Source organism: Sus scrofa, chromosome 1 (assembly GCF_000003025.6).
Source record: "Sus scrofa isolate TJ Tabasco breed Duroc chromosome 1, Sscrofa11.1, whole genome shotgun sequence".
Classification (NCBI taxonomy): domain Eukaryota; kingdom Metazoa; phylum Chordata; class Mammalia; order Artiodactyla; family Suidae; genus Sus; species Sus scrofa.
The window spans coordinates 232,455,574-232,481,825 of NC_010443.5; the positions used below are offsets into that span (position 1 = coordinate 232,455,574).

The following is a 26,252-nucleotide window of genomic DNA, read 5'->3' on the forward strand; positions in this document are numbered from 1 at the left end:
CACAGTTGGCTAAGTGACTTGCCCAGATCCCCCAGAAGATAATCTGTCACATGAACTGATGAGAACCAAGTTAGTACCCAGAGCCCATTTCCTTCGTCTCTACACTAGGGTCAGTTTAAACTTCATCTGGTTGGACCTTACTTGGTGTAGGGTTTTATGTGTGAGAATTAGAGACATGTATGAGGAGACCCAGCTAAGTGCCTGCCACTTAGAAGGCAATTCATCAATCGTATATGCACTTCTTACCTTTCTTGTCTGTCAAATCCATAGTAGTCCAAAGTATATAGAAGCTGATTTTGTGTATCTGTAATATTGCTGTTGTAATATGTTCTTTTGTGTGACTTCCCTGTCACTTATCTCTAGGATGTAAGCTCTTCACAGGGGGAGGAGGTGTATGTGTGTTTAATACTTCATATTTTGTGGACTTTCAAAATGATAATTTGAGGCCATTTTTTATTTCACAGCATTTTCGAATGTCATCACACAGTCCTGTGTGTGTTTTTGTGTTAAATTTCTCATATCCAGCAGATGTATCCTCTTCCTCTTACAGCTCAGAATCTGTTATCTGATTAATTAAAATTTATGCAGATGAAAATCTGACAAAGAATTTAACTTGCAGCCTTATCCACTTGTTAGAGGTTAATAGGCATACTCTTGTAGTAACAGAATTCCCTAATTTGGGTTTTATGGTTTGAGCATCATTTTTATTTCATGGAGAACTAAGGGACTAAGGGTAGCGTTTGTTTGTGGTCACCAAACTGCATTTAGTGATGATAGTTTCTGTAACTTCAGTGTCTATAATATTTTACAACTTTTATATCTGTGCTTGCCCATCTTCCTTAATTGATGATCAAACAAATACTCATGCTTTCAGTGTATTGGCTGTTGTTCCTGTCAGCTGACTTACGGAGCTTTATGAGGAGGGATCTCTTGTGTTTAATAACTTAGATCCCCTTTGAACTGTTCTGAGTTTTCCTCTTCAGTCCCTCCATCCCCACCTTCTGTTGCTAACCCCTCCCCTCCAAAAAGGACAATTTGATACCTTTAGAAAAAAAACAGCATAGTTGGATGGGAATCACAGAGGAATGAATGTTCGATTCCAGTGTTATATCCTTTTGTTGAAGATAACTTGAAAAGTTGAGGGCTGTGTATGACAGTGATTTATCTTTTAAAATACCTGATTGAGGCCCATGACTTTACAGAAGCATTTTCGTGCTGATTTGTAAATGTGCCTCCAAAGAAGAGAGACATAATTCCTATGTCTTACTTCATTATACATTTAACAAACCACTTTTATTTAAAATGAAAATAAAGCATGGTATCAGTCTATCCTGTAAATTCAGAGTCTGTAGTCATTAGCAGCTATTTTTGACTGGGGGCTTTAATCATTTTCACTAAGCAATGTCAGTGCCACCCTGATTAGCCATTTGCCTCTCTTACAAACGCAATTCTCAGCTTTACATTACAGAGCTAAAGTGAGGTGAGAGGGGTGGTATTTTAGAATCCTATACCAGCCACTTTGATCTGATTGGATCACAGGCATCATGCAAGATACTTAAAGCTAGATTACCCTGATAGTGTGGCAGGAAGGGAACACTATTTTATGCTCATTTTATTCTATCATATTTGATAGTCTGTTAATTGCCACTGCTGTTTGTTTTAGATACTCTAATTAATGGGATTTTTTTTTAACTGTTTTTGCTCCCCAAGACCTTTCTAGCAAAGGACACAATAGATAAGTAAATAAGCTATTACCACTGAAACTATTTCAGTTCAGTAGTCGAACTCATTGAGTGTTTTTTTTATTATTTTTTGAAATAAAATATATAGAAAGTTGGGGGGGAGCCAATTAGGGATATAGTAGAAAGAGCGCTAGATTCAGGGGATCTGCCAGTATTATCTGACCTTGGACATGCCCTCTCTTCTTTCTCAGCCTTAGGATTCTCATCAGATCACATAACTGCTTGGGTTCTTCTGAACCTGGAATTGATGGTGAATGTACTCTGTAAAGCATTTTGTTTGTTTAATATTTAATGGCAGTACTTTAGTTTGCAAAAGCACCAGTGTGTTAGTTGGTTACTCTCCTATATGTTCAGGTATTCTAAATGAAACATGGGAGCTGCCTCAGACATGTGCATCAAAGACTTTATCAGTATTTTAATTTATTTCCTCTGTTTGAAGACGCATTTCCCATCCCAAATCCATGTGACAGTATGATGGTTTTAGCTATGTATCAAACAATAATATAATGCAAGGAGAGTGGATTTAGAATCGTATAGATCTAGGTTCAAATCAGTCTTTCCTAGACTAGAGGTAGATGGTTTATCAAGTTACTCAGTTTCTTCCAATTATAGTAATAATAATGTTAGCCATTTCATTGAGTTATTACAAGATTAAATGAGACAATGTATATAAAGTACCTTGCAAGTGCTTGGTTTCTAGTCAATTCTCAGGAAATCCTACTAGCACATATTCAAAATGATATTCTTGCTAATTCAAAACACTATATGCATGCAACAGTTGAAGTACCTAGAATTAAATCTCTGGCATCTTTATGAGTTTTCTGTCCTTTTGAAAAATATCCACAGCAGAAATAATAGTAATAGCTAGACCACTAGAGCATCTGGACACATGTTGTGGGCCAGCATTGGATCCATGTGCTTTCGATGCCTTGTCTCATTTTAGGATGCCCTTTCCTTTTTTCTTCATTTTAATTATCTGTAGGTCCTGGACTATGATAACATCAAGGGACAAGATGACATGGTAGGAACTTTTAAAGTTGATAAACACAGGTCCTGATAACCTGTTACGTAATTATATCTTCGTTGGGCTTTTTGTAAGACACTTCTGTATTTTGAATTTCAATATAACTAGTGATAAACTTAACTTTTCATTTTCTTTTCTGGAAACAAATTTACACTGAGCCTGTACTATCACGGAAGTTTACAGATGTGGCATCCTTGCAATTATCATTCTTCTGAGCTTTGTGGGCTTGTCATTAATTTCATACTTGTATAAATATAGTACAGTTGTGGGTGCTCTTTTGCCTGTTGAATCAGAAGTGGGCAGTGTAGGAGGTTCTCTGCGTTTAGCAAACTTAGAAATTACAGAAGGAAGATTACTGAAAGATTAACTGAGCCAGGTGCTCTTAGTAAAACTTCTCTTTTGAATTCCTATTTGTGAATAAGGTGAGTATCAAATCAGTAACTTGTTTGCAAAGCAAGTAGTGAGTGATGCAATGTTAAGAGAACTGATTTATACTGTATACAGGCTCTGTGTCCGTTATAGAAATTAGTAGGAAATGTGTGAACTGTGTTCTGAAATACATGAGAAATATGAGGTAGGAGAGAAATTGTGCACAGCCTTCCAGGGATCCAGGATGCTTAGGTCCAGGGACTATAAGCTTCATCTAGTTATGTGTATTAACCTTCCTCTTTGATAATTGGGACCTTTGTTTCCTCATAATACTGACTCTGTGAGCCTAATGGCAGTAAGACCAGAAATAATGTGTGGGCTTTAATCTGTATACATTGTCTCAGGCAAACGTACTTAGGTATCAGCAGAATTCCATTACTAACTTGAATTGGAAAGCACATGCAGACTTTGATTTAATCCTAGCTTTTCTTCTTACTATCTATAGGTCCTCAGACAAGTCCCTCACCTGCTCTTTTTCTGAGTATTAACATCAAAGTAGTTGGACCAGGAGCTGTGCAAGCTTGTGTATGCATCTAAGAATTCAGATTTAATCTGGGGAAAATTATGTATTGATGAGTTAGAATCTTTGAGTATACTTCATCCACTGTGGTGAAAGGAACTCTCTACCTGCCAATTGGATAAACACTATATTTTGTTTTTCATGTTTTAGATATACAGACTAAAATAGCTTTTATATATTTGTTAGATATTTAGGTATTTGTTAGATAAAGTGCTTGCTTTGTACAGGGCGCTGTAGCAGAAGCAAAGGTCAGTTGGGCAGACTCTTTCTTCAGAGTAAAAGGACGTACGTACTGAGAAGGTCAGTTAATCTCCAGCTTTCATGTTATTGGGCGTTGGAGCCTGTTCTTTTGGGAATTGGAGATGTAATGTCCATATTAAGATGGCCGTTCTAAAAACATGTTGCCTTTTCTAACCACATAACCATGGGTAGTTAGTGAGTCGATGGGAAATTTATTAAGAAAGCCATGCTACATACATCCTTTCCAAGGTTTCATTAACTACTTACTAGGATTATTTTATGTATCTTTTAAATTTGGTTTTAAATGACTTTTGGGTGGCATAAGACAGTGTTATTGAGAGTCAAATCTTAGTTAGCTTGAAGTCACCTCACATGCATCTCAGGTAACTTCTTGTTGTAAAGATCTGCTGCCATAAAGAAGGTCACCCTGGTGCAACAGAAGTGCTTAGTTTGAATCTGGAATTACCATATTCTGTGCTTTTCCTAAGTTAAAATTTTATTTTAAAAGAGAAAGATAAAATGGTTTTTCAGACTCTTACAAGGTTAAGCAGGCCCACATTTCCTATCTACCACTCTGAAATCTAAAAATCTGTGAAAATCAAGTGGGGTGGTGGTGGGATTTGTTTGTTTGTTTGGGGGCAGATTTTTTTGGTATCTCATTTAGTAACGACTGAATTTACTCTAAGAATATTAATACTTGATTATGGAGTGTTATCTCAGAGCCTGCTACAGTAAATATATCTTACTGCCTTTCTTAAATTCCTAAAATACTAAATTCCAAAGCACCTCTAGCCACAAAGAATTTCCTGACATGCCCTCTCTAAGCACAGCCTTGGAACTTCTGTACTTTTATCTTATCTCTAACTTTTTCATGGACAAAACTCTTTGAGGGCAAAGACCTTGTCCTTTTCAGCTTTGAACGTTTTGGTATTCCTGTCAAGTGCCTCTGTTACAGTAGGCATTTGTTACACTCTTGAATAAATCGAGGCAGGGAGGGAAGACATTCAGGCATCCTTTACTCCATTATCCTCCAAACCAGTCAGCAAACAATTTCTTCTCCAGGATCCTAGGCACAAGTCACGAAACTGAACTGACTGACAACTGAAGTTAGAAGATAACTTATGACCTCCTTGAATTTAAAATCATGAAAATCAAAATGCTAAAGCATCTGAGAGAGTGGTGAAATGCCCCTCGGGTGGAGTTGCAGATCACACCATGTAGACCCGCACCTCTCTTCTCTTGGCTCCTGTTGCAAGCACCCTGAGGACAGAATGCCAGAAACTTGGTCTGATTGTTGTGGTGCTCTTCTTTAGATTATAGAAAGTATGGGAATATACCATATCTTCTTGCTGTTGGAGAGACCAGACGTGAGGGGTTGGGCAAGCTTTGGCCTACAGGCCAAATCCATTTCTGTGTATGTGTGTATCCTATGAGCTGATCAATGGCATTTACATTCTGAATGGTTGTAAACAAATAATGAGTATGTAGTAGGCCCCTTATATGGCCCACACAGCCTGTATTGATTGTTTTCAAGCCCTTTAAAGAAAAAGTTGGCTAGCCTTTAATATGGACCCATTAATTTATTCCCAATCTACCTCTCCTTGTCCTTAGAAAGAATTATTTCCATCTATCTCTGTTCTCCCTTCAGGAATATACTGACTCCATGGTCATTCTTCTAGGGCTTCCATGATACTTTTTTTCATGAAATGATAACCCTTAAAGATGGTTTTTACCCCCTTTTAAAAATCTCAGGAAGAAATTTAAATGAAGAGATGTAGAATTAAGCTGAGCATAAACATGAAATCGAGAGTTGTTCTAATACTCACATGTGGAGAGAATCAGTTATAGAGCTTCCACGGTGCCTGTCCTGATTTTTATGAAGATGTCATTTCTCTGGTCTCTTTACCTTCAAAATTCCTTTGATTGACAAAATTGTGTACATAATTTGAATAATAATTATAATAATTCATTGCTTTTCAAAGATTTTGATATTTTTTAAATAACCACATCTAAGTTATATAATCTTGGAAAATCAGTGTGATTTAGGATTCAGACTGTGAGCCATTCTATTTTTTTCTAAATTATTTCAGTTACATCAGTATACAGGTTTTTTTTTTTTTTTTATATCGTGCTTGTTACTCCATGAATTGATAAAGTATAAGGAATCTCACTGACCTTGTCATAGTCTCCTTATTTTGGGTCAGGTTATTATGAAAATCATTTGAGGTCTGGAGTCAAAGCCCTGCATTCTAATACCAGCTTTATTTCTCTGTAGCTGTGTGACCTTAAGAAGTCACTTATCTCCTAAGAGTTCTCTTTGCTCATCACTAACACTGTGGGATCCTGACAAAGTTTTGGGAAGAGCAAATGTAATATAAGTAGAAGTGACTTAAAAATTATAGAGTGCTTTCTCTCTGTATCTCTCTCTCTCTCTCTTTTTTTTGGGGGGAGGGTCTTTTTATGGCTGCTCCCCAGGCTAGGGGTCAAATGGGAGCTGTAGCCGCTGGCTTACACCACAGCTCATGGCAAGGGCCAGATTCTTAACCCACCGAGCAAGGCCAGGGATCGAACCTGCATCCTCATGGATGCTAGTCAGATTTGTTTCTGCTGAGCCAGGACGGGAATTCCAGAGTGCTTTTCAAATATTAATGGATGCTGGTGAAACGGTAATGAATATATGATAGTTTACCATTTATACATGTCAATTCATTTCTTAAAGTATTAGAAGTCGTAAGTCTGAGAACCATAAAGGAATGATTTTTATTTTTAATTTGCATTATTTTCATTTATCCCTAGTATGAGTGGTTTAAGAGGGGTGGGGGGGTAGGGGAAAGAGGCATTTATTCCTATAGTACATATTCTCATTTAAATGATGCTGTCAGTTAGCAGTTGCTGCATAATAAACCTTCCAAAACTTAGTGTTTTATTATAAAGTGAAAACAATTTGTTATAACTTATTAGTCTTTATGCTGGCTAGGGGCAGGAGGAGCAGGGGGAGTTCTTCTCCGTGGACTGTGCTGGGCTGATCTTGGCTGAATTTGCTCAGCTGCCTGGTTTAAAATGTCTTCAGCTCAGATAATTTGACTCTCCTCTACTTATCTCTTGTACCTCGCCTTCCTACAGGCTATCTTGTTCTTTGTCCTTTGGCAGCAGCACAGTCCAGGAGAGAGCCTCTCTTGGCATCAAGTTTGCAACTATACCATTGGCCAAAGAAAGGCACATGTCCGAGTCTAGCATTGGGATATTAGGGTATCACCACATATGAATACAGGGATGTGTGAAAATTATGGCCGCTATTGTAATCAGTCTACACAGTGGTCTTAGAGGTAAAGGGAAATCAGCCCAGGTGAGAACCAGGTTGTAGTCTGGCATGTGAATCGCAACGATCCCATGTTCTTTAGAACACCTTGCATAATTGCAGTGCTTACACACTCCCATTCTTCATCACTCTACCATAGCAGCCTCACAATCTGTCTGTTTTGCAAGAAATAGCCCACACCCAAATATGCCCCTCTTGTGTTTTAAATAATACAAAGAATATTGTTTCCAAGACAACTTTGATGAAATGTCAGCCTTCTCTAGCTTCTAAACCCACATAAGAAGCATTGTTATCCTCATCCCTGCTGGGTAATTTGTATACTACAGTACTTTGTTTGGAAACATGCCTGTTGTTCTTTAAAATATGCTTAATGCTAGATTAGAGAGCAAATTTTTTTTCTGTTTATGCAAGCTCATTTCTAAAGCATTTAAAATAAAGAGCTTGGGCATGTATGGTATTTAAAAACCCTTCACATGATGTTTTTAAAACAGATCAATTTCAGCATTAAAATGGTAGGAATTCAGCCAAGGAAAATTCAACTTGGATTGTATAGCTGTAATGATAATGTATTATAACTATCTTCTTTGAAAGTGATTGTACCAGCAGAGTTGAACCTGGTGAGTTACATATTTTAAGAGTGTTTGCCAGAGCACTATTGTAGGGGGATTATTCAAGCCTTTCCTAAACAACAGCAGAATGAAAGATGGATTGTGTTATGAGGTACTTAAATCATAAGAAGAGTCGTCACAAAATATCTAAAGATAACTCATTTGAATTGAACAGAAGGTCATATGTCTGAATGTCAGTTATCACGCTTAACTACTTGGCAGAGTATTAGGTTGTAAGAGTTTGATTTCTGTTTTTTTAGCTACTTTGCCTTGAATTAAAAATGTCTTGAGTTTGCTTCTTACTTACCCCAAAAGTATTTTCAAGTCAAAATTAACTTCATGATGGAGACTGTTGATTTCAGATATGTACTTCTGAACAATTATGATATCATTTAGGCGTATCATTAATATTTAAAAAAACTTTTTTTTTTTTTTTTAAGAAAAAGCGCATATATTCTTAGTAAATCTTCAACTCAGTAGCCTCTGTTTGAAGGGGCCATCCATTGCATAAGGTGTGGTTTTGTGGGTCTTTGACATCTTGTCTGTTGCTGCCCTCACTCATTCAGGGTCCTGAGTCAGAGAAATTTTTGGAGGGTCAAGTTCATCATTTTCCATTATAAATGTCATTCCTTTGGAGAAGCGCTGCAGCTTGAATTCCTTAGTACTTCCAAAGGTGGAGATGAGGCAAGACTCAGAAAGAAATGAGAGAGAGTAGGGGATCTTTTGTATGGAGATCCTACCTTTAAAAAAGCCAGTGCTGAGTTTCCACTGTGGCGTATTGGGTTAAGAATCCCACTGCAGCATCTCTGTCAGTGGGTTAAAGGATCTGTCATTGCTGCAGCTGCTGTGTAGGTCACTGCTGTGGCTCAGATTCAGTCACTGGCCTGGGAACTTCCATATTGCCATGGGTGTGGCCATTAAAAATAAAAAAATTTAAAAGGCCAGCACCTCTTCGTTAACACTGAGGCTACATGAATATGGTGGGAAAATCATCTAGAAGAAATAGTTTCTGGGACACTTCACTGACATTGCCATCATTATTGGGGTGAGGGCAGGTAACTATGTAAACGGAAGGAGAAAGGCCACATAACAGACAGAAGCAGAGATTGGAGCTGTGCCGCCCAAACCAAGCAATACCAAGGATTGCCACAACCCCCTTCAAAGGGAGTGTGTCCCTGCTGACACCTTGATCTCAGACTTCAGCCTCTAGACTTGTGAGAGAACAAGTTCCTGTTATTTAAGCCACCTGGTTTGTGGGAATGTGTTTGACAGTTCTAGGAAACTAATACAGCTCCCCAGAGTTAAGTTTATTGGTTATTTGTTTCATCATCATTGTAGTTAGTAGTTGGAGTATGATGCTAAACACAGTGACAGTCTACATATAGTTAGCCACAAAACTGTTGTCTGTTAAATGTTTTTAAAATGTGCTGTTCAGTGGCTAGCCAAATACAGGCACTGTACCTAGGCTCTGGGGATGTAGTGGTGAAAAAGAAAAACGTCTGCCCTTCTAGAGCTCACATTTCATTGACGGAGAGATGCATTCATTATACAGTTAACAGTTCTGATGAGATTGCTTTGGTGGCTTTTATGTACCCTACATTCTTGTTCCCATTTTTTCATCCTCTGTAATCCTCATTTACCTTTGGACCCAACCTTATGTGATGCAGCAAGCCTGCCCATGCTTCTCACATCCTCAGAGGCTGGGGATGGTCTGGCCACTCATGATTATGCAGGAGCACTGTTCACAGTCCCTAGAGCTGTGCAGGCCACATCCTCCCCAGTCACACATGGTGGCCACACGAATGCCACAGTTTCCCTTGTTTCCATCTCCCTTCAAAGAATTAAGTGGAGACGTCTGAGCTTTTCCTTCTCTGGGTTTGGGATTGGTTTTGTCCTTACACATTTTAATGTCCTTTTCATCTTTCCTGTTTACCGAATTTATTAAGTTTTCACTTCATACATGTTTGTTGGGGGTTCTTATTCTAAGTCAAATAGGTTTGAAGCCGGCCAGATCTGTCAGACCTAATGAAGCAAGCCCCTTTGTCATTCCCTTGACCCCTTTGTATCCTTTCTTATTGATGAGGCATTGTTGCTGTGTATATCCATGTTTGGTTTCTTTTTACCATAGCAGGCATCATTTCCTGTGCCTCTTATTAAAATCAGAGGACTGTCTTCTAGTATCTGCCCTGTGTTACCTTGCCTGAGTTCAGCAAAAAGTGAGAAGGCTGAAGTAAGTGCTTCTCAGAACTTTTAATGAGCATCAAAACACAGATGTTGGTTACAGTGCAGATTCTAATTCAGGAGGTATTGGGGAGCCTGAGATGCTGCATTTCTCACAGGCTTTCAAAAGGACAGTGAACCATGTTTGAGTAACAGAGAACTTCCCTGGTCCCTGCTACCTAAAAATGAGAACATTCCTGCCTTGTTGAGAAGAGCCTCTTCGTAGCTGTGAGCCCACATAGAAAAGGCCCACCATTAGTCTTCCCCTCCCAGTATTCTTCCCATCCCTGTACCCTGTGTTCTGATGGAAAGGGCATAGTACACTCAGTACTCTCCAGTAGTGCTTGAAAGGACCTGATGTCTGCAGTTCTTGTTTATATTTGGCCCTTTGATTTTTTTTTTTTTTTTTCTCAGACTGAAGCTGAACCTACTATCTAATGCATAATTAGCATTAACCTTCAGGGTACATAGTTCTTTTTGTGGCTATTTGCCTTGGGTTTCCCCCATTCCTTCCTCTCACAGTAATGGTAGATTTATAACCATTCTCATAACTATGATTAAATATCTCAATTTTTTTGCTTTATGTGGTGTTCTTGGCCACTTAATTACACTACATTAAATGGTATGTTGTTGCTGTCACTGCAGTTGGATTGCTTTGTGGATAGCTTCTTTGGATATTTTGAGAAATGTTCCTATCATACAATTTGAGCTTGTAAATAGAAGTGCTGAGCATGCATAAATATGCTTTAAGAAATGATTTCTTTATTACTGTTTAGCTGAACTGATGGTGACACTAAACATCAAGACTTTGATGTTTTATATGGTATTCTTCCCCAGTAATTAACTGCACTAATGAAGTTAATTAGTGGGAAGAATGCTTTATAAAACATCAAAGTCTTGATGTTTAATCACAGCTTAAAAAAGAAGTTTTATACTCTTTGATTGCCAAACACATTCCAATTAGCTGAAGGAAGGTCAGAAATTCTGTTTTCCCCTCCTCTGGTCTTCAAAGCTTTTCCTGACTTTTTTCTGATTGACCATTGGTTACTGGTTACTTGAGCCCAAGTGTTAATCTAGACAAGCTGACAGTGGTATGTGTTGGGGGGATTATCTTCCCACAAGCTATAAACTGACTAATTGAGAGACTCAGTTTCTGCAGAAGGCAGTGAAGACTTCTGTACTCTGCTGATGGGGGAAAACACAACTCAGAGTGATGGGTACTTGGTTTTCTCTTGTTCCCTCTAATTTTATTATAATCTAGAGCCACTCCATTTTCCTATATGTTACCATATGTTACCCTTCTGAGCCACTTTTCAAATACCTGATAGGTGTGTTTCCTTAATAAGCTCAAAATGCAAAGCTGAGGAAACTTACCTGTTTTAAAGGAAAGGGGGAGGGGGTAAGTGGAGATACTCCAAAGTTAGTTGATTATGTGAATTCTCAAATGAGCAAGCGACATTGCAGTAGTCAAGCAACAAGAACCAATAAGAACTTCTCAGGTCATTTCCGTGTGGTGTATGCTATATCAGTTTTGTGTGTGTGTGTGTGTGTGTGTGTGTGTGTGTGTGTCTGTCTGTCTGTCTGTGTCTGTGTCTGTTGTTTGTGGTGTGTGTTTAAGTCAAGCAGGGTTTACAATCGCAATAATGTAATTCAGATAAGCCACTATTGTAATTGACCTTGGTGATGAGTATCCTTGGCTTTTACCACAGTTTGCTTAATACCTGAGGATGGCCAATTATCTCATAATGCCCACTTTATTGAGATTATTGTTTTAATTATGGCACTCAAAATACATCACTTTGTCAGCATTGTAGAGCTGTGCATGGGAACACCACATTCAGGCGCTCAGAGAGCATCTAGCTGCATCTAGTGACGTGGGCATGGTTTTTCTGTCTCCCAACTCCAAACTATGATTTTGAAACACATGGGGTTTTTTTGTTTGTTTGTCTTACCAGTTAAATGTGGTTCTTCCTGGGGAGAAGAGCCAGAAGGAGATAAAGTCTAGGCTGCTGTCACTGCTTCTAAGTATTTAATTGTGCTCTCTGAAAGGGCTGGAGGTGACTTGGCAGTAATAGGTAGGCAGTTCTAGTTGATTAGGAGCTTTAATCGACAGGAGTCACAGGTCCCTTGGTTAACTGCATATACCATGGGTCTCAACTTTAGAATTACCTGGGGGCTTTTAAAATTGCCTAGGAGTTCCCATCGTGGTGCAGTGGTTAACGAATCCGACTAGGAACCATGAGGTTGCGGGTTCGGTCCCTGGCCTTGCTTAGTGGGTTAACGATCCGGCATTGCCGTGAGCTGTGGTGTAGGTTGCAGACGCGGCTTAGATTCAGCGTTGCTGTGGCTCTGGTGTAGGCTGGTGGCTACAGCTCCGATTCATCCCCTAGCCTGGGAACCTCCGTGTGCCACGGGAGCGGCACAAGAAATAGCAAAAAGACAAAATAAATAAATAAATAAAATTGCCTAGGCCCACCTCTGCTCTGATGGCACCCCACTTCCTTGCTGGGGTGGAGCCCAGGTGGGGCTTTTTTAAAGCTCCACAGGGGATTCTGACACTGGGGCTTGCAGCCAGAGTTAGAACCACTGCTCAGCCCTTGATTTGGTTGTTCCCTGTTGCTTGTCTCATCCTAGCTCTTAACATCATCCCAGAGAAAGGACACCTTGGCAGTGGGGGGAGGTTCTTTGTTGCCCCATGCCTTATTCTCCATTTTCTCCCAGACCTAGCCTGGCCTCCTCTTATGCCTGAAAAGTCCTCAGTGCTATCGCCTCCTTCCCAAGCAGTGCCTCGCTTACCTCTCCTGAATTAATTCTGGGCAGCTAAATCTCACCCTTTCTGAAACAGTCCCGGTGCTCTTAGAATCTGGTTTTCTTTTGATCACAGAAGTGGATCTTACCTTCTTCCTTCCAGGTTTCTTTGAGTAAGAATCAGCATTTATTTTTTTAGCATGGATCTTAAATACCTGGTCTACTGCCTTGTAGGGATTTAATTTGGGATGCTGAGATGAGTGGTTTCTAACACATATACACACACCCCACCCCCGTTCTGTGATAAGCCTGGAGGGTACTGCTTACATGCACCATGCAGTCCCATGAGCCCTGAAGATTAGGAGTGGTCTCCTCAAATACCTAAGACTCATGCCTTTCTTCTTCTCTTAGAAACCTAGGTCAGATTGCGGATGCCTAAAGATGACATCAGTATGCTGACAAACTTAATTCCATTTTAATTATATATATGTATGTGTGTGTGTGTGTGTGTGTGTATATATATATTTAATTTTATATATACACACACATACCTGTACCTGCATGCACATATACTTATGTGTGCCCCCCCTACATACATACATATATGTTAATAAGTTGGTAAGACATTGGGTTAGACCTCTACACCTCTCCCAAATCCATCCCCCTTTTACCTTTTCTAGCATCCTCTCCAGTCTGAGCCATTAGCATCTCCCCTGGACCACTGTTTATTTAACCTTCAGAGCTCTGTTACCTGGTAGACCCACTTAAGTCCATGCTAACAGTGCTAGTAAAGCAGGGATACCAAAAATGATGAGAGCTCAGCTTTAATGATCCAACTTAGAATTTTGCTATTTTAAATTCAGCATTTGTGTTAGGTTTATATTGTACACTTCATATTTGTTTTCTTTTTTAATTACCAGCGGTGGAAGTAGGCAATGTAACCTTTTCTGCTGGTAAGTGCTTCTAAAAGCCTTACCTCTGACTCTGGCCCTTCTCTAACATAACTTTTCAGAGATCTCTTTAGAACGTGTGTGCCATCTCATTACTTCCCTTCAGTGACACTTAGGATGAAATGCAGACTTCACCAGGGCCTACTGGGCCCTGCACAGCCCGGCCCCTCTCTCTCCTAGTATTGTCCTTTCATGTGCTCTCTTCACGGCAGGCACCCAACCGTTCTGTCCCTCCAGCATCACTGTAAGCTTTCCCTCTCTGCAGGCCTGTGCATGTTTTCTTCCCTCGGTTGTCTGCAACAGTCTTCTCCTGGCTCTTCACATGGTCGGCTCCACCTTTTGCTTCCCATGTCAGCCGGAATGCTGTCACTTTGAAGAGGCTGTCCCTGATCACCCATCATTAACCTCAGTCATAACATCTGGTTTAGCTCCTTTGTAGCACATTGCCATTTACACTTACATTATTGATTTCTTATTTATGTCTTAATAATAACTTAATTCACTTTATGTCTTCTTACTTAGAAAGAAGGCTCTCTGAGGATAGGTCCTCTTCCATCCTTTCTGTTGTATACCAAGTCACTGTCTTAGGGCCCAGCAGAGCACCTGGCACCTAGTTGGTACTCAGGTCAGTAGATGATGGTATTCTCTTATTAACAAGGGGATACATGCTATATTCCCACACCCCATTAGTCCTGACACCTCACTCACTTTAGAGTCATTTGTGAGGTTCCAGTGAAGCTGGGGTTGCAGGTGTAGTCTTCACTCTTGTTACTGTAAATCAAGGTCATGCTCTTAGAAGGTATGTTTGATGTGAATTCTACATATAAGGAAAAATAAGACACCAAGTCACAAGGGCAGGTAGGTACCCAGCCTATAGAATATGCTGTCTGAAATATTTGAGTCTGGACAGATAGGGTGGCTTTTCCCCAGAATCTGAGACCTGAGGAGCTACCTATGAGCCTCTTGCAAAGGAAGGCAAGAGGAGACTTGCCCAGATCGGGTTGCTGACAGAGGCTTGGTCTTTGCCCTCTAGAGCAGATTCCAGAAATAAACATGAGAGAAAGGGCAGTTGATTTGCCACTTCTAGTTAGCTCATGCAATCTTCATTACTATCCTGTGGAACAGATACCCTTATCTCCATTTTAGAGGTATGAAAATTGAGGCCTGGCAGGGTTAAAGCACTGGAATCACACAACTCTTGTGTGTGGAACTGAGACTTGAAACCAGAGCACTCTCACTCTACAGTCTGTGATTATTCCATTCCACCTGCTTCACTCCAGACTCCACTGCAGTGCAAAACTGTACCTTATTCCCTTTGTGACCTGGCATCTAGAACAGTGAACACAGAGTAGCCATTCAGCTAAAGTTGTACAATTGGGACGGTGTCACAACTCCAGGCTCCGCTTGAGAAGTCTTTTGTTACTCTTCCAGTAGAGGAGTAAAGCCTCCTTTTTCCATCCACTAGGTGATATTGAAAGCACTTCTGTAGAGGCACCCTCAGCCCCCAATGATCAGGCAGGCTCTGTCAAGCCTGCTGATGGCCTTTCTGCCCCACTCTACATTCCCAGTGGAAGGAAGTCCATAGCCGTGTGTTTTAGCAAACTTTCTGAGTGGCTCAGCGGCCTGAGCTGTGACCTTTGGTTGCTTTCCCTGCTCCAGGATGCTTTCTTGTACATACTAGCTTGTGCGATCTTGTGTATATAGATTCCTGTGCCCTGAATACATACAAACCAAAAGACCAGCAAGAAGATGGAGTGCTGGCTGTTAGCAGAGGGCTATCCTGGAATGGGCTTTGTGTGCTTGTGTGAGCACATGTGAAGAGAGGCAGACAGAGAGGAGGCACACCACACTCAGCTACACTTGGAGTTATTTTTATCTTCATTCATTCGTTGAGCAAAAACTTTTCTGGACTGTCCTTCTGTTACAAAGTGCAAGGTTCCTTCAGGTCATGTTTAGTATTAAACAGCAAAACTGAGCCTAGGGTTCTTCCTTTTTAATACAATAGTGATCGATAGACTGGGATTCCCCTCATTTCTCAGGGTGGCGCGAGAGAGTATTTTCCCTCCCATCTTGAGTGTGCTGCTATTACCGTACCATTTAGCTCAATGCCAAATTGCAGTTGACTCCCTTAGGTTCTGTTTACCCAAGTAGCGCTGTAGTGATTAAATGTCACCGGGTACATCGAGTATACAAAAGTAATTAACCTAAAAGGACATGTTAGAATAAGGGTCAACAACCTCCTTAGCCTTTGGTGCTACAGGGAAGACAGTATGACAGAGATTCTCCTGGCCGGGTGGGGCTGGAGGTGGGGAGAGGAAGGAACAGGAGGGGGGAAAGGTCAGCAGGAGCAGCAGAGCAGCACTCATAGTTGTCAGAGGTGGCAAGAGACAGAGCTCGGAGACCTTTTCTATAGTTCCCTTGTAATTTAGCTCTCTGACCTCTGATCCTTTGAGAGGGCTGGAGGTGGGCTTAGACATGATTCCCTTAACATCTTGGCTTCCTTTAGTGGAGTGCTGCTTCCTGGTTAGCCCTGAGTGATCTTGGCACAAGCTTGGTGAATCAACCCAAACTTCCAATGTTTTACATAACCGGTCAACCCTTGCATCTTTAGATCTAGTTGTCAAATGTAACCCGCTGCTTGAAATCAATTGTTTGAACCAATTTGAAATTGTCTAAGTATCTGTGTCACATCTGTTTTCATTCCTCAGTATGCTAAAGTCAGTTTCTTAACCTGATTAATGTTAATGCTTTATGTTGCTTTATGTACTAAACATTTACATAAAACTCTATAGTCATCTATGACTTAAAAATCAACCCATGTAAAGCTCTTTTTAAAAAAAATATTATATCTGTCTGCCCTATATTTGGTTTTTTCTTTCATCACCTGTGTGTGGTGACTTATGGGAGTACTGAGAATTTTTTTGCTTTACCACAACCTCCTTGGGAGATGAGCATTTCAAGGAGATCCCTGGGGATCACTGTTTTTTTTGAGTGGCCACAGAAAGAACTGCTGATGCCTGCATTTTTCACGTATTGAGTCTGTCAGGCAGGGTTCATTTAGATCCTGCCTTTTCGGTGGTCAGACTTTAGTAAGATTTGTTTCTCCCTGGCTGCAGACAGCTGATGAGTACATGATGAGAGAGGAGGAAGAGGGGAACCAGTTGAAAAATGTCTCCCTTAGGCTGAAGATTTATCTCTTTTAGAATAAGAAAAATAGGTGGGCTTGATACATTTATGTAACAACAGATATTTCTTGAGTGCCCACCCAAGGTCAAAGTTGGTGCTGACTTTGAGAGAGGGAGCCTGTACCCTTCATGGGTTGGGAAACAAAACAAGGAAAAGACATCATCTTGGAACATACCTCTGCCTGGCACTATTGTGACTTTTGTTTCAGCTTTTTTTTTGCTCTCCTTCCTCTTACTGTCTTTTCAGCATAGTCCTAAAATTTTCTTATCACTACATCATTTTCCAAGTTAGCACTTTTGAAAGCTGCCTCCCTCCTTTGGATGTGCCTACTGCATGCACTTACATTCACCCTTACCCACCCCTCCCAGGCTCTTCTTCTGACTGTGTCAGTTATTATATTGAGTGCTGAAAATACAAAGAAATAAAACTCAAGAGTATATGTATGCCCTTTAGGAATGTATAATCTCTACTCTCAAGATAATGAAAATAATATGAGAACAAGTAGGGCATATTGACACATGAGCAGAGTTTGGTATTCTTGTGTTATCAGCCTTAATTGAGGTGGCAAACCAGGCATGATCCCTGTCTTTTTGGAACTTCTAGTCAAGTAGAAGAGAAAAGAAAATAATCAAAGTAATGTCCATGATACAAATGCTAGGAAGGAAGTGAATGAGATTTAGATATTTCCAGGAGGCATCTCATTGGATAACATCACCAAGACCTTTCTGAGAAGGTGGCTCAGAGGCTAGGGAAGGGAGTTCTTGGCAGAAGCCTACACTAGGGGAGTATGGAGTATCCAGCACTCTGAGAATGAGACTTTCAGCTGGATTGGAGAAGATAGACAGCAGTCAGATCAGTCTTGGACTTCTATAAACTGCTAAATGCTTATATTAATTGGTGCTGATTCCCATTGTGACTTCAAGGAGTTTTAGACCTGTGTCATCTAATATGGTAGCCAAAAGCCACATGTGGTTATTGAACACCAGAAGTGTGGCCAGCCCAAATTGAGATGTGCTATAAGTGTAAAGTACACAGCAGATTTTAAAGACCTTTTTAGTACTTAAAGTAAAATGTTTCATTAATAATGTTGATAATATTTTTGTCAGTTCCATCCTAAAATACGACTCACTTTTATATTTAATGAAGGATGTTAAGACCAGATTAGCTGAGTGATCACTGAAAACACTTTTGCCCTTTTGAGGTGATGCAAAGAAGACCTAAAGTTTTGAGTTTCCTATTAGCAGCCTTAAAACTGTTAGGGAGTCTACCTTTAAATTGATGCACTGTTGTTTCCTTCTCTGAGTTACCCTTTGGTGTTGTAGAAGATGTTTTTGCATATGTAATACATTTGAATATATACTAGGCTCTGTGGAGTTAACATTCTTTGGAAGAAAAAAAAAGTTTAGCCTTTCAAATAGATTAAGATGGTTTACTGGAAAAAAAATAGCAACATGAAAAGATTTTCTTTTCCAATAAATTTTAATAGTTACTAAAATGAGCATTCTGGTCCATTAAGATACAGCTTGCCAAGTCTTAGAGTTGAGTCACTTTTTTCTCTGAGCACCTACCCTACTTCAGCTTCTTTCTAAGCATCTGTTAGAAGTGTGTTGATATTTTGATTAAAGAATGAGTCTAAAGCCAATTCACCTTTCCAGAAAACATAGGAAGGAAAATTTGCGAGCCACCCCGCCTCCCATTTGTTTTTAGGGCAATCAGACTCAGGTACATCGTATTTGTTAGTAAGACTTAGTAGCATTGACTATAAAATGTTAGGGGAATGGATGATTGATGATATATTTTATAGGTACTATGTAATCTCAGAAGAAGGTGGCAAATGCATGTGTGTAATTTACATAATGTCTGCATATAAGAGTTAAAGAATCTATAAATGAGGGGAAGGAATTCTTGGTGGAGGACAAATGCACACGAATGTTAGGTTTTGCAAACTTTAAGGAGGTTCATTGGATTAAAGGGCACCAAATGGCTTTGGGTTGACTAGACAATTTAAAAGATGTAAAAGTTACTTCTGTGCAGTGTTTGTGTGCACTTGGCAATTTTTATTACATTTTCTGGGTGACTGTTATTACTGTGCCATCTCTAATAATCAGGAGTGAGATTACTTGATTAATTCAGCCTGTACTTTGAGTTCTCCATCTGTGGTGATGGGATGTACTTGTCCCCATGACCCCAGTTGCTTCCATATGTGGCCCACAGTTTGGACCACACAAGACAGTGGTTGTCAAGAGAGGGAAGCCAAGGTGCCTGAATACAAATCAAACCTTTATATTTGGTATCAAAGCATCCTGTTCTAGCAGCTTAGCATGCCAGCTAAAGTAGCTGTATTTAATTAAATTTCTGGGGTGGAGCCAATAGCTTTATTCCAGGAAAAGGAAATAACAGTCAAGAAACCCCAAGAGGACATTAAGATAATGTTCTAATCTAAAATCAATTTTATTGATACCTTATAAATTATTATGGCATTTTATCCTGACCAAGTAATGCATAACGCTGAAGCCTCGGAAACAAAACATGCTTTGAATGACTAAGTATTGCAATGCTGTGTGTTCTGCTGCATGAAGGAAAATAATATGTAGGACTTTGGTGTATTCTGAATATTTACTGGAGGGCAAGGGGTATTTCATACTCTGGGGGTATTCAGGAGATACTTGTTGAAAGAGTCTATAAATGGACTAAGATTATGTGGTGGTTTCCACAGTAGCCAAAGAGATATCTAGCTCTTAATGATGCTACAGACTCCTTCACGACCTGCACTGTCTCTAATCCTCATAGCTACCTTCTAAGGAAGCACTCTCTTACCTTGTTTATTGGAGACATGGAAGCTTGGAGAAGTTCATTGACTTGTCCAAGGTCACACAGCAGTCTGGTCTGGAACCCACAGCTGTTTGACTCGAGTACCCATAGCAGGACCACTGTGGATACTGCCTCTTTCTTAATCATTCCTTGGGTTTGATAGAATTTTGATTACCTGCCAAAGAGATTTATCTTGAACAGAGTTTTTCTTACCAGGAGAGAAGCAGAAAGACAAAGACAATAGACCATTTTAAAGAACATGTTGTTCACAAAATGTTATGGAAGGTGAAACATCTATTAAGAAACTCATTACTTTATATGGAGATTATATTAAATCTTGTTTTAACAAGGGCAGGTCTTCAGACAGTCCCAGTCGTTTTTGAAGGTGAATTTTGATTTATGTAAATTTGGAAAAAGCAAGTTCTGTGAGGGTTATATACATATTGTGTTTTTAATGACTTCCTTAATCAAGCAGGTTATATTAAAAAAAAAAAAAGGCTTACTGTAATGAGCAGTAAACTGACAACCAGTGACTGGCTCAGAGCCCTACAATATTCAGGCTTTTCACCACCAGCATGCTATAAATTTTAAGCTAATTTACATACATTTGCATGTGTTATGAGCCAGTATGTAAGACATGTGCATTTTGACCAAATAATTTTCATTTCAAAGTTTTTATACTTAATTTTTCCCAATTGAGGATTATTTCTCTATCTTTCCTGGTTATTTCCTTATAAAATGAGATAATAAATGTTAAAATGTTTTGTTAAAAAGAGCTCTGTGAACAGGAATATAAACATCTTGTGTAATACGGTACAGAAAATCTCAATCAAAAGTTCTCCAGAATATGGTGCTGTTAGTTTGGTACAGAAGTTAGCTCAGGGTTACCTTTCCTTCATAACTTGTTGAAAGTGTTTTGTAACTGTAAAGTACTCTGGGAACTAGTGACTGTAATTGAGTCTGGGTGGCTCTTCCTAAAGGCCCTTCTGCTTGGAAGGAGTGGGCTGAGCTCCTGCTGATCTGTAGCAGTACCTTGGCCTTTCTGTATTCAAGAAAGTCGCCGATACTCAGTTCACTTCTAGACGTCAGTCTTTTGCAGAGGAAATGATGATTGAGGACTTTGGTTATGACATCAATAAAGAGTCTACAAGGCTATTGGGCCTGCCTTTCCATCTTCCCACCCCTAAACAAACTCCCCCTGAATAGTCCCTCACCCTCATTAATCCCTGTACTGAAAGAACTACCATTAAGAGTAGCAATATATTTCTGTTATAAACTGGGCTAGTTTTGAGAGTAAAGAGACCTGGACAACAGGTGTAAAGTGGGGACACTCCAGGACTTCAGGCACCCTGGCCTGATTTTCATGGTGCCCTCCGCCCTGTCATTATCCTCTTTATCTGTTTGAAAACGGACTTACCCTTTGGTGCCAAGTAGATGGGGTGTCTGAAGGCCATAGCTAATGAGCAAACAAACCATAATGAATGAGTTTTAGAGTTCTTGATCATGGTTGTCCATGCTCTTTAGCATATTCTTGTTGGAATTTGTAAGTGAGCAGGGACATCTGAGCACTGTACCTATGCCAGTGGAAAGCAGAATTAGCTTGATGACTTGAAATCAGATGAGAAAGTCCAGTGTAGAGGTAGTGTTTACAGTTCTGCCCTGCAACATTGAACCAAAACCTTATTCTAACTGTTGAAAGAAGATGTGTTTTAGTTAATGGCAGCTTGTTTGAACCCCATCTTTATGGACCATTTGCATATCTACACTGAGGGGCAGTGCTACCCTAATGCCTAGAATAGTTCTTATGTGAAGTTAAAACAGAACATCCACACTTGCTCATAGTAAATGGCCTTCAGCCTACAGTCACAGTGCTTACCTGCTGTTGCTGGGGTGCTCAGTGATTTGCCTGGGACTGTGCGTTATACTTTATGTGGTTCTTTCCCTTGGCCCTCAGAGCAGCTCAATTGAGGGCATGGGTGGGGTGCTGTTGACAACATACTACAAACTGAGACTGAGCAACATCCCCAAGGCTACAGGGCTATTAAGTAGAAGACTTTTAATCCTAGCAGTGACTCCAGAGAGATGCTCTTGCCTGCTAGTAAAATCTGTGCTACCTTTTATTATAATTAGCTAATTATAACAACACTACCTCTTTGGGGGTGGGGGAGTACTTTATAGAACTCTTTCTCATACATGGTCATCTTTGATCCTGAGGTGGCAGAGGAGTCTCAGTGAAGGGGTGGGGCCATCCCTTTAGATTGCTGGAGGGCTTTGGTTATGGCCTCAGTAGAAGGTTTTATGGGGCTTTAAGCCTGTCTTCTTTGTCCTCCTCACCCCCACCACCATAAACAAACTCCTCCTGAACATTCCTTACCCAAACTAATTCCTGTACTGAATGAACTACAATTAGAGAGGCAGTTTTGCAACTGACTTAATTAACAACCTTAGTAAAGTCCAGGTTAGATTTCAAACTAGGATCTAGAATTTTTCTCATTTTGAGATAACGTGATTATTAATGTTAGGAATAACTTGACTTCAAAGCTTATGTTTTATTACCAAAGCACTTAGGATTTCCATATAATAAGAGTAATAATTTTTCTCTGTTTTCCTCTTTTTCTTTCATTAGACATCTAGCTTTTTTTTTTCCCCAATATCCCAATATGTGTTCACTTTCTAAAAATACAGAACTTTTTGTTTTTTTAATTCTAGGTTATTTATTTTTGAGAGATTTTTAACAGCCATTCGCATTTAAGGTTATACTGCCCTCTCCAGACCAGCCACTGCTTTGTGGGGGTTTTTGTTGTTGTTTGTTTTGTCTTTTTACGGCCGCACTCACAGCAGATGGAGGTTCCCAGGCTAGGAGTCGAATCAGAACTGTAGCTGCTGCCTGCGCCACAGCAACCCAGGATCCGAGCTACATCTGGGACCTACACCACAGCTCACAGCAATGCCAGATCCTTAACCCACTAAGTGAGGCCAGGAATCAAACCTGTATCCTCATGGATGCTAGTCAGATTCATTTCCGCTGAGCCACAGTAGGAACTCCCAGCCACTGCTTTGTGATTGTGACTCTGCAATGATAAGTTTGCTGGTATATTTGTGTGATCAAACTGTAGCGATAAAGATGTATGCTAATGTTTCCAAGTTTGTGGACTTATGAAGAGTGATAATGTAGTTCCAGTAAGTTTCTTATGTAATAAGTTAGGAAAATATCTAACTTAGCTAAGATAGGAGGGTGTTCCCACTGTGATGCAGTGGGTTAAGGATTTGGCATTGCTGCAGCTGCAGCATAGGTCCCAGCTGTGGCTTGGATTCACTTCCTGGTCTGGGAACTTCCATATGCTGTGGGTGCAGCCAAAAAATAAAATAATAATACAATAAAATAGCAGTAAGGGAATAAAAATTAGCTCTTCTTGAAAAAGCATGTCTTTATCAGTATTTCTTTAATTCCTCTTGTTCACATGTCTAGCAAAGATCTAAACAGCCTTCCAGTGGCAGAATGGTGGACTTGTAAGATTCATGATGAGAGTCCATGCCAAGTCCAATTTGATTCTAGAGCAATTGTGTCATTAGAACATTGCTGATTGCTCCAGTGCCTATTGTGCAGCTTAACCTTTAAATGCTAGTGATAATTAACTACCCAATCATTCTATCATGAAATTCCAACATGTAACTCTGTTCTACATTAAAATTTATAACTAAAATAATGTCCCCAGTGCCTGAAACAGCCAGTTAAAAAACAAACAAAAAAACCTATTTGTACATGTGTGCCAATAAATCAGCGTTACCATTTAGTATTTTTAAGCAAGTATTTTGTTGTCATTTAAAAATCAGTTTTTCCTTTTTGACAGAGTGGAAATAATGTTCAGTTTAGAGTATCAGAGTCAAAAGACTCAGTTAATCATACACATGTACCCTCAGTTTTTCTTCTTTTTATGAAGTATCAAGTTAGGATGGAGGCATGTAGAAGAAAGAGAGCAGTCAGGTCAAGAAGGGGCAGAGCTGCCATATTGCCAGATCCAAGGGGCACCATACCTCAGATCTTACTCCAATGAAGGGTTTCCTGTGGATCTATTGGGCCAAGAGCCCTCTGAAAAAGAACGTGTCACATGAATTTTGGATTAAGATTGGGGAGTGCAGAGGGATTGTTCCGTCACTATGTTCATAACAATTTCTGGACAGTTCTATGCCACCCACTGTGCTGGGTGCCCCTCCCCCCAGTAACTCACAGCCTGGAGGGGGAAGTGTCCCTTTAAACAAATACCTATAAATTGAGAGTGCTTCTCTCATCAAAACAAAGAGAAATGATTAATTCTGCCTGACACTGTCCGAGGGAGCTTTGAATAGTGACACTAGAGGTGGCTCTTAAGAATGATGAGAAAAATAAGATAATGAGGAAAAGAAATTCTCGAAAGCCAGGAAGGAAGACTCCCAGTGCATTGAAAACTGGGAATCAACAAGCTCAAAGGTCTGAGCTGAGGCCAGGCCCTGGATTGGGTCAGGGAATGAAGCACTTTGGAAAACAGCTCTTGTCTGAAGTTTAAGGAAAAGTGAGAACCTCTGTTTGGGAAATGAATCCCAGAAATGTGGAGGGATAGCCTGGAGAGGGGAGAAGCTAGATACAGGGTTTTGGCATTAAATGTGGTAGTTCACCCATGATGTTTGTGTGCATGGTGTCAATAGAATAATGGTCATAATGACCTAATTTCATTTGGTCATGGTAGGAAAGCAAAGCAGAAACACTGAACGAAGTTTTATGACATAAAGATTGGAACTCAGTGGACAGATTTGAAAGCCAAGAAGCAATCAATCCATGTTTAAAAATCATTTGGGTTCTAATGCTTTGCTTCAGTCTTTAGCCTTGATGAATAATACCTGCCACCTCTTCTGCCACCAAGCATAGGAGTGAAGGTTTGAGTAGGGATAGTTAACGGGGTTTGGTGCATACATTTAGAATAATCATATGAAAACTTGAGAGGGAGTGATGTAGGAAGGAAGGGTCTAGAGCTCTCGAGCCCCCAGCAATGGGAACCCACTCACTGGTCCTTCTCATTTTCTTCCTCCTCCTAACTCCTACCCTGCACCCCTACCTGCCTTTGGAGCTAATGGTGGAGTTGCCATCACCACTGCTGACCACTAGGGGGTGATCTTTTGGTAGCTATGCTGACCCGGGGGTGAAAAAAGCCTATTGGTTTTCCTCTAACAAAAGTTTAGTCACAAAAGAGAATGTGACATTATGGTTCAGTGGAAGTAAAACAGAATATAGAGCCAAAAGTTCTGGATATCACACCGTCTCCCATAATTAAAAGGCTCTTGTAAATATTGTGCATCTTTAAGAATGTTAATTGTTGCTCACAGACTAAGATAAAGAAAAAAGTACAAGGAGTAAATTTTATATGAGATGAATAAAGTTATAAATGAGGAAGAGCTTTACTGAACCGTCTTCTAAATTGATTTAGATGTCAGGCAAAGATTTGAGTGGTGATTCTTTGTTCTTCCCAGAACTTTTTTTTCAAGTTTTCTTTCCTCTGCCTTCCAAGACCAGCCCTTTCCCGACTGGGTTAATTTAGGGCTTAGGAGTCCTGCACTGGTGCTCTCCTGAGGAACTTGGCTCCTCAGGCCTTTGCAATTCACCCTCAGCAGATCAGCCCTGCTCCCTCTCTTGCACCTCACCTTTATTTAGAGCTTATCTTTGGTCATTTTGGGACTGAGTCACTAGCCACTTCTTAAAGTTAGTTCCAGTTTTTATTAGTACTTTCTTTACTTCTTCATCCATGGTTTTGTTTTTGTTTTTCTTGTTTTGTTTTGTTTTTGTCTTTTTTTTGCTATTTCTTGGGCCACTCCCGTGGCATATGGAGGTTCCCAGGCTAGGGGTTGAATCAGAGCTGCAGCCACCGGCCTATGCCAGAGCCGCAGCAACGCTGGATCCGAGCCGCAACCTCATGGTTCCTAGTCAGATTTGTTAACCACTGCGCCACGACAGGAACTCCATCCATGGTTTTAAGCTGTCCTATCATGTAAAAGTGTGCAGTAACCACCTGGTCTTGATGGCAGGCTCATTCTTTGTGCTTCAGTTTCTGTCACTGGTGTTGGTTTTCTGTGTGTGGTACTCCTCCAGTTGAGAGCTCTTTGGAAGAGCAGACAGATGACAGAAGTGGCCTGAGCCTATAAGATTACCTTTCCCCTGTGATCCCAAGAGGGAAGGACCATCTTTCGCCATTCCCCTGTCGTAATGGGGTACCTGGCTTTCCAGAGATTAAAAAAGAACAGGGTCATGGAAACTCCAGGAATCAGAGAATAAAGCTTATTTTTGGAAGTATGGTTTTGTTGTTATTGTTGTATTACCTGCTACTCTCTACCTCTCAAGCCCTTAGCTGTGCAACCAAGCAGAATTCTGTAAATATGACCTTTGTGTCACGATCACCGTATTTATGTGCTCAAGTCCCCAAAGAATA

At 40.2% G+C, this 26,252-nt stretch overlaps 1 protein-coding gene across 9 annotated transcripts in view; it reads left to right on the forward strand.

Moving 5' to 3' along the window:
* Positions 1 to 26,252, forward strand: part of TLE4 (transducin like enhancer of split 4) — a 148,808-nt gene that overhangs the window by 99,615 nt on the left and 22,941 nt on the right. The gene's annotated exons all lie outside the window — the stretch shown is intronic.